The following is a 15,118-nucleotide window of genomic DNA, read 5'->3' as shown; positions in this document are numbered from 1 at the left end:
AACCAACATCTTTTGCAACATTGCGTGATGATTTACCCTCTTTTAAGAGTTTGATAATTCTCTCCTTTGTTTCAATTGACATCTCTCGTGTTGGAGCCATGATTCATGTCAGTCAGCTTGGTGCAACAGCTCTCCAAGTTGTGATCACTCCTTTTTAGATGCAGACTAACGAGCAGATCTGATTTGATGCAGGTGTTAGTTTTGGGGATGAAAATTTACAGGGTGATTCCATAATTTATTCCTCAGAATTGAGTGAGTCCATATTTTTTTCCCTCTGCTTCGTCTAAAAAAGCAACCGTTACTGACTGCCACAATTTTTTTCCTGATTTCTTATAGTGTTTCTTAAAGCCAGAAAGTTGCCATTTGAATTGACTTTACTTTTGTGCCATGTCTGTGATATGCTTTTTTCTACAAAATTAAACAGCTGAATGAACATCCTCCGAGGCCGGTGATTCCATAATTATTGCCAGGGGTTGTATAAAGATGCTGTAAAATAATAAAAAACTAAATGTGAAATGTTATTGTAAACAGTGCTGTGCATTAAAAACTAAATAAAATAAATATGCGACGATCATCATGCTGATCAGTACTTTATTCTCTAATTATTATCCTCTATTTTCTTCATGGAATCGAGCACTAACCTCTAAATTTACAAAGTAATCTGGCTTTTCTTTTGAAAAAGTCTGTTTTAATTGACTCATTATTTAACAAATGGGCAAAATTCCCCAGAGTTTTATGTATTTTTTATTTATTTATATTTCAACTTTAATTTTAAAATATATATTTTTGTTTGCTTTTGCTTTTTAATTATATACTAATAAAGGGTGAAAATCAGTAACAACATTTACAGTGAAACATCAGGGGGCTTAAGACTTTTGCATAGTTCTATAAATAATTATACTGTATTTGTTGTCTTTCTGATGCCTGATTGTTTTTTTTTTTCCCTCTCTGAGGTGCGGCTCCATCCATAAATGGGTGTGGTGTCTGTTTCTGAAACCTTCCTGTCTTGTGCACTGGCAACATTTCCTGTACATTGGTTTTGTAAATTGTTATGTTAATTGTGTAGGTAGCATGGTCCAAGCAGAGGGTCGCCCCTTTAAGTCTGGTCTGCTTAAGGTTTCTTCTTCAAATCATCAAAGGGAGCTTTTCCCTTACTACTGTTGCCTGTATGCTTGCTCTGGGGGTTGGTAAGGTTAGACCTTACTTGGTTGAAGCGCCTTGAAGCAACTTTGTTGTGATTTGGCACTAAATAAATGAAAATAAATTGAAATTGAAATAATGGAACAGTCTACAGTAATTCCTCAACAAAGAACATTAAATATGTTTAATGCTTTTATTGGGGGGGGGGGAGCATGTTTATTAGTTGGGATAACTCACTCATCATCAACTGCTTACTCATGGGGGGCTGGAGCCTATCCCAGCAGTCATTGCGGCGTGATGCAGGGTACACCCTGGACAGGACGTCAGTCTGTCACAGGGCCACATATAGACAGACACATTCACACCCACATGTGCACCTATGGTCAATTTAAAGTTTCCAGTCTGCCTAACCTGCATGTCTTTGGATGTGGGAGGAAGCCGGAGCCCCCGGAGGGAACCCTCGTAAACATGGGGAGAACATGCAAACGCCACTTCTTGAGAGCATGAGCATGACTAAAACATTTCAGCAGACCCCCCGCCTTTATAAGCATTTTCCTTATTTTGCCTTTCAGCTTTTGGAGGGGCTCTGCCCCCCCCCCCATACTACCCACCTTTTTAAGCATTTTTCTTTTTTACTTTTCAGCTGACCCCCCCCCCCCCCAATTACAGCCCTCTTAGCCCCCTGCCACTTTAAGCATTTTTAATGTAGATATAAATTAATATTCAGTTTTCAGCTGGTTGACAGTAGGGCTGTACAATATGGACAAATTATCGTATCTCAATATTGTCATATAAATTGTCATGTAAATGTCACTTATATACATGCTGTCCATATTCCTGAGCTGCTTAGGTGGGTAGGAGAGTTTCCATGGGATAAATAAAGCTTTTCAACCTACCATTCCTGGTTTTCATGACCAGGCACTAAAGTGGCTCTACTCTCTCTCTTTATTTATTTAAAGATATTTAGGTGCACCTTAGTAAACACTAGTAGAGTTCCACCTTAGTTTTGGAATGTATAATAGAAGATATACCTTACTGAATTTTCATATCAATATGATATATATGAACTATGATTTGACACAAAGTGCAACAACAGTGAAAATTAAACATTTTTAAACAAAACAGTAATAATGCCACAATTATGAAGAAATACTAAAGTTTATTTCACCAAAACATCAAATCTAGGCTTTCATCTCAAATTTACTTTCTGTCAAATTGTAGCTGAATTTTCAGGTCTTCTTTTTAGGAAAATCCTCCTCTACACCACTTCATGAGGAAGCTGGATTTTATCTTTTTTAATTAATTTATATCAAGTTGTAGAGATTTTCTTTCAGTTTGAGTTAAGGGAGATAATTTTAGAAAAAAAATATATATTTGAAATGGAATAAACAAAATGTGTGAAATAGGTGATATAAGCACATTCGGCACAAATAATCCATAGACATGAACTCTTTAAAAAAAATGATTGGCCACTTGAATTTTCAATAGGCAGCCAGGTAGGGGTCAATTGAAGAATTAGACAGGGGTCAAAATTAAAAGATGCTCCAATCATATAGATAACTACACCACATTATTTGCCTGATCATAAAGCTTCCAAAAAAAGGTATAGTTTGGACAATCTGTGAATGAATGTTACAGAGAATGAAGTAAAAGCAGCAAGAATGGTGACAAAGGTCAGTTTCAGTTTGTAAAGGGGTCAAAAGTTAAAGTTGCTCCATTAATTTAGCTCCAGCTGTATTTGTGCTGATTTGATGCTTGTATCACCATTTGAAGGATTGTTTCAATTATCTGCTGCACTAATAAGCCAACAGAGCATGAACCAGCTGCTGTCTGTTAGCTTAAACGTGCATATAAACCAACCCAAATTAAAGGAGAAATGCTGCTTTTAACAACCTGGACCTCATTTCTGACATAAAATACGGTCGTTTACTCGCCAATATAAGTTTGGTGTGATTAGAAGTCCATAGTTCAAACGTGTTCAGTTCAAATCTGAGTCAAACATTTTTCTTCTTCTACTAAGTTGTATTATAACTTTTTGTGGTACACAGCACCCACTACTGGACAGGAGGAACTTAGCAGTCAATGTGACTCACTAATTTGAAAATGCAGGTCTTTCAACCAGACGTGTGGTGCTGTGATATGTCAATCATCTGTGTCCAGTCAGATTTCAGGAGAGTCCAGTGAAACCCCGGCCTCCGCTGTAGCTCCATCCATGCCAGGAAGTGTTCAACATTTCCTGTTTCACTCTGACTGATAAATTGGCACTTCCTGTTTGAGTGTGAGCTTGCCACTGAGTTCTCGTGAGATTCCATGGGATCTCGTCTATCAATCCAGAAAGTGTTGATCCAAGAACTGTTTGACATTTGAACATTTCCTGTTTTACTGTGGATTTAAAAGTTGGCACATCCTGTTTAGGATGCCCTGTACCATGAGTGAGCTTTGCGACGCATCGCTCATATAATAATAGTTTTTGGAGTGCGCACTCCGATTATATTTCGGGATCACATACATTTGGCAGAAAAGTCTGCAAATTTACAATACGGAGTCAGAAAAAGAGAAAACTGTATAGCTTACCTTTGAATTGGAAGTGATGATTGTAGAAAGAAAAGCTTGTTGAGGGTCAAATTAATCCATGATAAAGTATATTCCAGTGACAGAGAACTTTAACACTGTCATGCATGTCACTGCATGACACAGAGTTCCAGAGCTCCAGAAGCATAAATCAGGCTTTACATTAATTAAATAAATCATCATAAAATGTAAATTCATGTAAATTTGATAGCTTAACTATTTTTATATTTATTTTGATCGTACCTGTACCTTGATGTGTTGCTGTATGTGGTTAACTGATTTTTTTAAAAATGTTGAAAACAAAAGGTTCAGTAGTTCAGCACAATTGGCCCCAAAATGGCGCCATGTTCTGAGTTGATGCTGTTCTCTGAATAAAGGGACTCTATGCTGCCCGAGTTGGGATAACTTTATTTATAAATTAAAATGTGGAAAAAAAAATTGTAAAGAAAGGAAATTTTTGACTGGTACTATTTATCAACCTATATTGTTTGTCCTTTATGTGCTCATAATAAATTAAACTCAGTTTGTTTGTTTTTTTTTTTTTTTTTTAAAGGATCTACCACAGCATGGAGAAATGAAATCACTGGGACTAAATTTAGATCCCAAGCTTGGAAAGTCGTATTCAGATCATTCTAAAATACCGAATGTGATTGGTTGATTTTGTTTAATTGTGAAATAAAAAACGACAGTGCACGTGCTCTCAGCCCTTCATAAAACGCTACGTCAGCATGTGGCCACTAGGTGTCTCCCTACTCAAACCCACAGCTGCCTCGTGCATCTTATGGAGATTTTTGGGATTTATCTCACAGTATGCATTTTTAATTTAGCCAATGAATAAACATTTGATCTGAAAATTAGGCATGCAGAGTGGCTTTGAAAAGGTTTGTCAGGAATGTTTTATTTATTAGATAAGACCCAAAACTGCACCACCCTCTAACTAGAAATCAAAGTAACTGACTCCAATTTTTAATTCGGTGATCTGAACAAACACCTAAGTAAAAGCTGTCCCATTAGTTCATGGCACTTTATTCTGTGTAAAGAATCAACTATAAGGTCATTATGTGACTATGAGCCAAAGTCAAAGGGAAAATGATTAGACAGGTGTGTGTGTGTGTGTGTGTGTGTGTGTGTGTGTGTGTGTGTGTGTGTGTGTGTGTGTGTGTGTGTGTGTGTGTGTGTGTGTGTGTGTGTGTGTGTGTGTGTGTGTGTGTGGGTGTGAGATGGGTAGGAAAAACAGGCGAGGCGGTGAGTGGGACAGCGTGATTTCTCCCCACAGACACACGATGTCATCAAGTCTGAGTGTAAGCAGGGAAAAAAATGGCAAACAAGGAGGAGTGGGAGGAGATGAAACAAGATGCATGTGTCTCCACTGGGTCCTCCTCCTTCCTGCTACATCCATTCACTTTTCCTCACTGGGGGTGGGGTGAGTGGGGGTGGGGGTGTGGGGGTGGGGTCTCTGTGTGTGCTTGTGTATGTGCACATGTTTATGTGTGACAAGTCATCCTCATAAGAGGGTTTGTATTTTTTCTGCATTTTTTTTAAATTCTGCATTTCATCTTAAGTATTTTCGGTCAGTATTTTAACGTCTGGGCTTGTCTTGTGTTGGGATCCATACCGACTGAAACACAACTTTAAAAGCGCATGTAGACTGAGGGCCGTAAATATTTGGATATGGGCAGACTTGTAATTTTAGCTGTCTGCACAAAAGATTGGAGTTAAAAACAAATGTATTGGCGTTGGCATTATGTTTTTACATAAAATAACAAAAGCCTAGGCATGTGTCCTGACACAGTGCAGTGAAAGAGTCTATCCCTTCCAGTTTGTTAACATGAAGACTCAAAACCAATAAATACTGTCATCTTGAACTAAGGATTGGAATTTGATGTGGGGCTTAATTTAAAACAAGAGCAATCAGATATTTCTGATGTCCACCAATCTGGATCCGGATCACCTCCAAAATTCAGTGGAGTCTTCCATGGCCTAATATCTATCTGTGGTGCAAATGTGGTGAGAATCCGTGAAGTAGTTTTGACGTACAGTAATCCTTCAAAGCCGATATAAAGTGAAATCTTGATCCAGAATATGAATCTGGATCTAGATCTGGATCACCTCTAAGAGTCTTCCATGGGCTAATATGTATCTGTGTTGAAAATGTCTTTAAAATTTGTGAAGTAGCTTTGACGTAATCCTGCTAACAGTAATCCTTCAAAGCCTATATAACGTGAAACCTGATCCAGAATCCAGATCCGGAACCAGATCACCTCCAAAATTTAATGGATTATTCCATGGCCTAATATTTATCTGTTGTGAAAATTTCATCAAAATCCGTGCAGTAGTTTAGACGTAATCCTGCTAACAGACAGACAGACAGACAAATAAATAAAGGCCGATGATTTTATTACGTCCTTGGTGGGTGTAATAAAGGAGACCGTGGGGCTTGCATGAGGTATGCACTCTGCTAGTTCCCCTTCTAGTTTGTAGTGCTTTGTTGCAGACCTTTAGTAGTGTGTCCTTAATGTAGAAGCCACAGACATCACCAGATGCTGGATTAGTTCTCCGATGATACTCTACAGTTGTCTTCATTTCCTGTTTACTCTTTGGGGCATTGCTTTCACAGCGTGCTTCAGGTCACCGTCTGTCCACACTGGAAAAGAGTTTGAAAGCATTTGGAAGGAGAGCAGATAATGCAGTCTTGTGCAGAATATACTTCAGACTTCATTCTGCTCCTTTTGCCAGAAGTTCTTAAAAATTGTAAAGAAACCACACAACCTTCATCAGAATTATTGGCACAGTTCATTTTTAAGTGCAGAATTATAGGTTTTATTTTGACATAAATATAAACAAACCAATTTTGCATTATACTGTTGTTATTATATATTCAATGAACAACAACCATACTTCTCAAACTTTTTCAGACCAAAGACCGCTTGCCCAGTTAAAAAAATATAACCTAACCCCTCAAAAATCCAAAAACAATAATAATTTACATCATTAAGTTAATAATGTAAGTTAGTTAATATATATAAGGTAATATATGTTATTATCTATTAGACTTTAGAGTTGTTTTAAACAGGTTTCAGTTAGAATATGATATTAATTTAAAATATGATATTTTACCAATATACTCACGAACCACTAGAGATCAGTCATGTACAACTTGGGGCCATGAACCACTCTTTGAGAAAGGCCGAACAACAAGAAGACTTTCATGTAGTGAAATTAAAACTGACATAAAACGTACCCCTGACAATTATTGGCACATTTTGAGAAATTATAATTTTTGCAGCCAGTTTACTTGAGGCAAGTCAGGGGACGGATACATAAACATTTCCAAATGACCTAATATGTCTTGGACTTCATTTACCTCAATCATTAAGACTTGCAAGTCATGTAGTACTATATAGTAAATCTGTACAGAGTAGGAAGTTCTCAAAAATTGAGTGAGGATGCACAATGGAGATTCATGAGGGAAAACACCCATGACAGCTCTGAAGGTGTTATAGGCATATGTGGCTGAGATTGGAGAAACTGTGATTCGTGTCACTTTTTTCAGTTGCATCACCAGTTAATCTGCTTCATGATGGAGTGGTACAAAGAAGCATTTTAATACAAGTAAACAGATCAAATCTAGGTTCATCTCTCATGTGTGCTTCCTGGGAAGTTGGACAGTAGCTCAGTTTTCTTTTCTTTAAGAAAATGCTATTGTTTCTCCAAAACATGTTCAGTGATTTAGAAATGTTTATGTATCCATCCCCTGACTTGTCTAAAGAAAATCAACTGCAAAAGCTACAAAAATGGTAGTACCTTTTTTCATGACATGAAAACATTTTTGTTTTTCAATAACTTTGGACATGTTATTAAATATTTTGATTATGAAAAATAGGTTATTTGCATATTGTCAATTATGTGTTTGCACAGCAGTGCCACTCTGACCACACCTGATCCTGTTTGGTCTTGCACAGTATGTTGTGATTAGTGTTTGACTGGGAGACACATGCTTAGCAATGGAGTACATGTGTTTCTCTGGGGAACTGGAGGTGTGTCAGGAAGGGCATCCAGTGTAAAAGAGTGGCAAATTCCAATGTGAAACTCTACTGGATTCACTTTAGCAACTATGAGCAATTGGGGCAGTTTAACAAAAAAGGTCATTTATCTACCTAAATATGGAGATGTCAATAATTCTGAACAGCACTGTAATCTTCTCGACCCATCTTTCTGGTATAAGTTGATATTTTCCTCATCCACCCAATGGATGTTGTTCTAGAACTGTAAATGTCTTCAGTTATGTGTTCTTTGGTAAACTCTGACTTTTGCACATTGATGCCTCCCCCGTGGAGGGTGTTCTTGTTTTAGCCCATTGTTATAGGAGTTTTTTTTTTTGTTTGTTTTTTTTACCAAGGGAAAGAATTGTTTTGTAATCCACCACACCTGTTATAGTCAAGTCTGGGAGCACGGGTCGGTGCCGCACTTTCACGGCATCAAGGAACCACCTTGGGTCCTGGTTGGCAACCCTCCAGCCAGACAACCTGTACAACACATCTCCGCTTGTTTTGATGTCTGAATTTACTGGTGTGTTCTTTAATTTTAAGAACAGAGCAAATACCTGATTTGGTAAACTCTAATGCCTATACCCAGACTATCTGTCTGTTGGATTTGGGGTTTTTTTTCAGCCTAAATATTGCTTGCCTCATTGGTAGTTATTGTTCTTTTACCTTCATGTTTGGCAGTTAATAAAAAGCATTTCCAGATGCAATATTTAATCAACCCCAGACCTTTTCCATCTAAATAAAAAGAGGTAAAACACTAATTGTGAAAGAGCTGATGTGCTAATCAGATCACTACATTTGGTCCCTTAAAAACAGGTATCAAATATATACACAGTGCTACCATTCCAACATTGTTCAACAAATTATAAAATATGTGCCCTCAAACTGAAGATGTCAGTCTGCACTGTGAGCTCATACATGTTGTGATGGACATTTAAAATAACGAAATGTTGCCATTGTATCATTGAACTAACTGTATATTGATCTTGGTGAATGCCTTTTTTCAAAAAAAGCACTGGTTAGTCAAGGTCAAAATCATACTTTTCTGTCAGTTTTTTATTAATATTTAATCGTAGCTCAAACTAAGGTCAAAATGCAATACAAAGTTTTGAATTCACATTGGTTTATTCTTTCCTTCCCCCTCTTTTTACAAAATCTTTTTCTTTTCTTTCTTTTTTTGCATCAATTTCTGTTAGACCCTGTTGCAAATGGTCTATATACAAATTACAGTATCTGCTCCCAGCTAGCCACAATCTTGTCTGAACATGCCTGCAACTGAGGCAGAAGGATACATGCACACGCACAAGGGCTCATCGTGGAATTTTATATGGATCATGCCGTCCATCTTATAAGGATTAGGTTTTAACCTAATCCTTATAAGATGATAACACTGCACTTAGTCGAGGCAGGAGTGCTGGTGACAGACAGTGCACACAAAAGATGCACAGACTGCAGACTTTACACGACGTCCCTGTCAGTGCTATACACTGGCACGGTCTCTCTTTTTACTGCTGCCTTCCCTTTTGTCAGAAGCAGTTGCACTATGTTACTGTGAATCATATGTGAATCATACCAGCACAGATGAGAAACATTCTGTTTTTGATGGGGCCCCTGGGTCTTCACTCATCCTCCCTATTGATTTTCTCTTGCTTTCCCTTTTGCACTCCCAGGGGACAGGATGTCTCAATTCGTCCTGGTCTGTGACGGGGAGTAAGGAATAGAAAAACAAATGGAAAAAGAAAGATAGCCAGGAAGAAAACACAAACAGGCAGTGCAGTGAAAAAGATGAGGAAAAGGAGAGAGGAGGTTTGTCAGGTCTATGATCACAGAGGCCCCTAGTGACCCATGACCTTGATCATGACCTGAAAGGTTACTCCAGAGGTCAGAGGTTGTGTGAAAGTGCCACTGCGGCAATTCACTTCACTTCTGGGTGATGATGATCTTATGCAGCCTCCCTGGCCTGTCTGACATGATCAGTGTTGCTCTCCGCCTGCGGCTCCCGAGGGCCACACATCCGTCTGTAGCGCGGCCACACGGGGCCCGCTAAAAGCACCTTACAGGCACAGTCAATGAGCAGGAGGGAGATGGACAAAAACACAGAAAGTGGGAAATTGAAAGGACAGAGAGGCCGTTTTATTTTATGTCCTGTAGCTTTGTCAGGGGACGAGGTCTGGTTGTGTACGAGGTCTGTCCATAAAGTATCGTACCTTTTTATTTTTTTTTTAAACCATATGGATTTGATTCATATGTTTTCACGTCAGACAAGCTTGAACCCTCGTGCGCATGCGTGAGTTTTTCCACGCCTGTCGGTGACGTCATTCGCCTGTGAGCACGCCTTGTGGAAGGAGTGGTCCCGCCCCGTCGTCGGATTTTCATTGTCTGGAAATGGTGGAATGATTTGGGTTTTTTTTCCATCAGAATTTTTTCAGAAGCTGTTAGAGACTGGCACCTGGAAACTATTCGAAAAAATGTATCTGGCTTTCGGTGAAAATTTTACGGGCTTCACAGAGAATAAGGTCTGGTAGTACAGCTTTAAGGACCCCTTTAAGGACACTCAGCGCGCCGTGCTCCGAACTGCGACGACACGGCACAAGCCACCGGACCATTTCTGAGCTGATGGCTCTGTGGATACGAGACCATCGTGTGCTCTTTCTCTGGTTATCACAAGAGCTGGACATCAGCCATTTTCCGGCAGATTTCACTTTTAACAAGAGATTTTGTCATGGAAAGCCACGCAGAGGCTTCGCGCGTCACGACCGATTCGCTTTGGAAGCGAGACAAAGGAACACCTCCGTTTCGGCGTGTCAGAGGACAAGTTTGACTGGTAAGCATTGAAAGCCGAGATAGACATGTCCAAATGTTTCAAATGGTTTCCAGGTGCCAGTCTCTAACAGCTTCTGAAAAAATTCTGATGGAAAAAAACCACAAATCATTCCGCCATTTCCAGACAATGAAAATCTGACGACGGGGCGGGACCACTCCTTCCACAAGGCGTGCTCACAGGCGAATGACGTCACCGACAGGCGTGGAAAAACTCACGCATGCGCACAAGGGTTCAAGCTTGTCTGACTGAAAACATATGAATCAAATCCATATAGTTTAAAAAAAAAATAAAAAGGTATGATACCTTATGGACAGACCTCGTATAACGGTAATGACACAAAGAATGTGTGTTTTGTTCTCTGCGTTTAAACTTTAGCCAAATACACATGAACTGATGAACTTATTGAGAGGCTAAATACGTATGTGGTCAACTGGGCATTCAAAAACATGCAAAACAAGCATTCAAAGAATCCACAGTATTGCCTGTACAAGTGTTGACAAATATTGCCGACACAGTAACAGTGATGGAAATTAGTCACTGAGATGATCACAACAATTACAATCATAAGAAGTGAGAAAAGTTAGTAACTACTCGCTTATAAACAGACATAATCAAGATCAGCCTTATTGGTCACTACAAACCATAACTGTACAGAATGTACATCACAGCCATGAATGTGTAATGATGAGAAAAAAAAAATATGCAGAAGTTGGAAGCAGCAGGTGGAACTGGAAACCAGAAGAAATGAAAATTGCTCTCATAGAACATTAAATGTTTACAAAAAAAAAAAAAAGAAAAGATATCATCTTTGACCTTCATATTAATGACATACTAAGATCAAGGTCAATTATAGTCTTGTGCAAATTAGCATATAGCAGTCTGTTTGCTGATTCATATGCACTCTTAATCATCTGTCTAACTCTCTTAGTTTTGAAGTTATTGTGGAAAATGTGATTTCCAGATAGTTCTTTGACCGACATTGACCTTGATGTTCATACTAATGTCATGCCAAGATGTTATCTCCAGCAAATCATGTGCAATATGAAATCGTCCAAAGTACGGTGGCCCTGAAGTGCAAAACACAACAGCAACTCGCACAGCACAACAGCAAATCACACAGCACAACAGCAAATCGTACAACACAACAGCAAATCGCACAGCATAATAGCAAATTGCACAGCACAATAGCAAATTGCACAGCACAATAGCAAATTGCACAACATAACAGCAAAACAGAAATGACAACAACGTTAACCGAAACGGAAAAGGTAGGTACCTTCGGGCAACACAATCGTTGCTGATTGGACAGTGGTCTGTCCTGTCTTGTGAACCGGAAGGTTTACATGTTTTCAAAATATGAGTGCCGCTAGTGAAAATGCACGTGCTCTTAAACTTGAAGGTAGCGCATGAGTGTTGTCACGTCTTCTTTTAGCCTTTTCCCACAATCACTGCAGAAGTTTAGTTTTTCCTTGAACTCTTTGCCACAGTTTTGGCAATACATCGCGGCATGTTCGTTTGTTTCTGTTCATCTGGCACCTGAGTATATGGTCTTCCGGTTCACAGGACAGGATGGACCACTGTCCAATCAGCGACGATTCGTGTTGCCCGAAGGTACCTACCTTTTCCGTTTTGGTTAATGTTATCGTTTCTCTTTTGTTGTTGTGCTGTGTGATTTGCTGTTGTGTCTTGCACTTCAGGGCTACCATACTTGGTTTCTGAGATACGTACTTGTCCAGACGAGAACACACACACACACACACACACACACACACACACACACACACACACACACACACACACACACACACACACACTACAGTGGTCTCATAAATCCTTCTGGGGGCTCCACAAATAAATTGCACATTTTCCCCTCCTCTCCAGTTTTACAGAATATTATTTGAACTTCTGTGGTTGGAAAAAGGTGAATTGATAATAAATGTGTTCTCCGTACTGCTTCAAAGTAATCCACAGCCTTGTTAAGATTTAGTCAGTGCCTTATGGAGATACTGTTGATGAATACAGAGTTCAAGAACAGAGGCCTGCACTAAGAAAGACTTTCATGTTCAAGGCTTATCTAGAAGGAGCACAGCTTATATTCACATTGTTTTTGACATATTTGACACAAAACAATCAACCCTTTAATTGCTTAACCTTGGGACACGTTGCCCCCTCTGACTGAAATTTAGGATCGTATAAAAAGAAGAATGTCTTTACGTTTTAGAATCTTAATCTGGCCAAAGAAGATGCTTTTACATAAGCATTACAACAGAAGACGAGGTCTAGCATTCTCCAAACACTGTATAAATGTAGGCATTTGTAAGTTGGAAAAGAAAAATGCACTCTCCATTTTAAGGTTTTTTTTTTGTGACGCTGCTGACAGCGTGCACTCTTGTGATCACCTTTGACTCCATGTTTGTTAAAAAGATTTCTTATAAACACCTAATGTGATTTGGGTGGTGAGGACAGAGATCAAGGTCAAACTCCCAGCACCATATTAGTACACAGGAAAATGGTTAATTTTCAAATGATTTCTTGTTCATGAACTTGACTCACTTTCTGTACATGCCTGATACTATGTGGGTGTGGCATCACTGGGCACTTTGAGCATTTTATATTTTGCAAATTGAAAGTGTCAGCGATGGGAAAATGATCTCAAACAAGCAATATATCTTCTGCCCTGTCTTTTTTCTGGTTTATCCTCTATTTACTATGCCTTCCAGTTCCTATAGGATCTTCCATCACTAAAAACACAACTTTTAAATTTCCACTCACACCAGTTTAACAGGGAACTGATAACTCTTGGATCAAGGTCACGGTTTTACTTTGCACAATCATTTCCAAGTCTTTAATAAAATATATGAATCTCCAGATTATTATTAAATTAAAAAGTGAAGAACTGTTTTTGAGGAATGACCCCTAAATGGTAGTCAAGCTCAAATTTATACTTTTTTATGAAATAACATAACCATCGTTAGGAGCAATAATTTCATTTCTGCTCATTTCAAAGTGAAACAGGATATTTGTTTAATAAGGTGTAAAAGCATTGTGTAATCTTTGACCACACTTATTTATTGCAAATGAGATTTAAGTGCTGTCATGGTCTTTTAAGAAATACAGTATCATGTACTGTTCATAAAACAAGCCTTTATTCTCTTCTTCCAAAAGCAAATCAATCCAAAACACAAGAAATACCACTAAATGCTGCTCATAGAAGACTTCACTCAGACAAAAAAAAAAAAAAGCAAATCGACAAATTTGAAGTAGCTTTTTTTTTCTTTTCAAATTAAAGTTGGGCATCAGATTAATATTACTAGGAGAAATACCCGTTGGTTTATATATACACGTATATATATATGTATACACACACACACACACACACACACACACACAGTGATCATATTATATTAGTCAGGGAAAAGAACTGTTTGAAAAAGACTGTAAATACTGATCATGGGCGTTCTCATTTTTTGTGGGTAAACAATGGTTATTGTCAGTATCTGTCAATATACTATTGCACAATACTCTGCTGAAGCAAGTTGAAGAAATGAAAACAACTTATATCAAAATACATGTTTAAAGCCAGTGGTAGATTTGAAATATGTACTTATTGTCTTTCAGACATCATCATTACAATATTCACTCTCACATGTCACTATGCAACAAAGCCCAGATCTCCTAACACATCAGGGGTGTGGCTGCTTTGAGTGACAGCTTGTGTTGTTGCGGTTTGGTCAAAGGTTGCCGGCTGTAGTTCCTATGAAGGTCTAACTTTTTTTTTTAGTATTTTATTACAAATACCTGTAATAATATGGCTTAGTGTATGTGTTAATTCATCAAATAATTCATCTGAGACTTGTGTGCCTGTCTTATGCAATTTTGGATGCTAAAGGTGTTAGAATTTTTAGTAGGTATTTATAGCTTCATGCTGCTAGATCGAGTTAATCTGTCATTACTGAGCAAATAAACAGGCCATAATTTTTGATGCATCCTCCTCTTGTCACACCAGCCACCTGCATGTCCTCCCTCACCACATCCATAACCTCCTCACTGACCGCGCCCTCTTCTCTTCCTCCCGGGTGGCTCTATCCTCAGCATCCTTCTCTCTATATATTGTGCCTCTGCTTTCCACTACGCTGCCCACATTATATAGTGGGCGTGTCATGAAGTAATTGTTAGAGTCACTGTTATATCATAATGCCACGAGAATATTCTGATTTGACATCAATTTTTGAAGTTTTTGTGATGTTTAGATAACATCATTGCATGACATGACGTGTACAAAATTTAGTCCAAACACGGACTACGTAAAGCAGCTATCACACAGAAGGTGTGTGCATGGCATGTTAGTGGCCACCATTACTTGTGCACGGTACTGCTGCCTGTGCAGAGCATTCAGTGGCCTTTAACATAGGCTGTGGACTACCGACTATCAGAGTGTCACCTGCTGCTTCCTGCAGGAACCAGCAGTTGACACTGGGCATGGCCAGTGTGTTATCAACATTGTCTCTGTCCCCCACATTTTATCATGGATTTGGAG

General features: G+C 38.7%; 1 long non-coding RNA gene across 1 annotated transcript; it reads right to left on the bottom strand.

The window, feature by feature from the left end:
• Positions 1 to 6,293: 6,293 nt before the first annotated feature.
• On the bottom strand, positions 6,294 to 9,476 carry LOC117508536. The gene is made up of 2 exons (XR_004560119.1): positions 9,331 to 9,476; positions 6,294 to 6,355 (listed from the first exon to the last, which is right to left on the bottom strand). It is a non-coding gene; the product is annotated as an uncharacterized LOC117508536 (long non-coding RNA).
• Positions 9,477 to 15,118: the final 5,642 nt, after the last annotated feature.

This window comes from Thalassophryne amazonica, chromosome 4 (genome assembly GCF_902500255.1).
Source record: "Thalassophryne amazonica chromosome 4, fThaAma1.1, whole genome shotgun sequence".
NCBI lineage: Eukaryota > Metazoa > Chordata > Actinopteri > Batrachoidiformes > Batrachoididae > Thalassophryne > Thalassophryne amazonica.
Note: the sequence above shows the minus strand (reverse complement) of the source record. Positions and strands in the feature narration are given on the sequence as shown.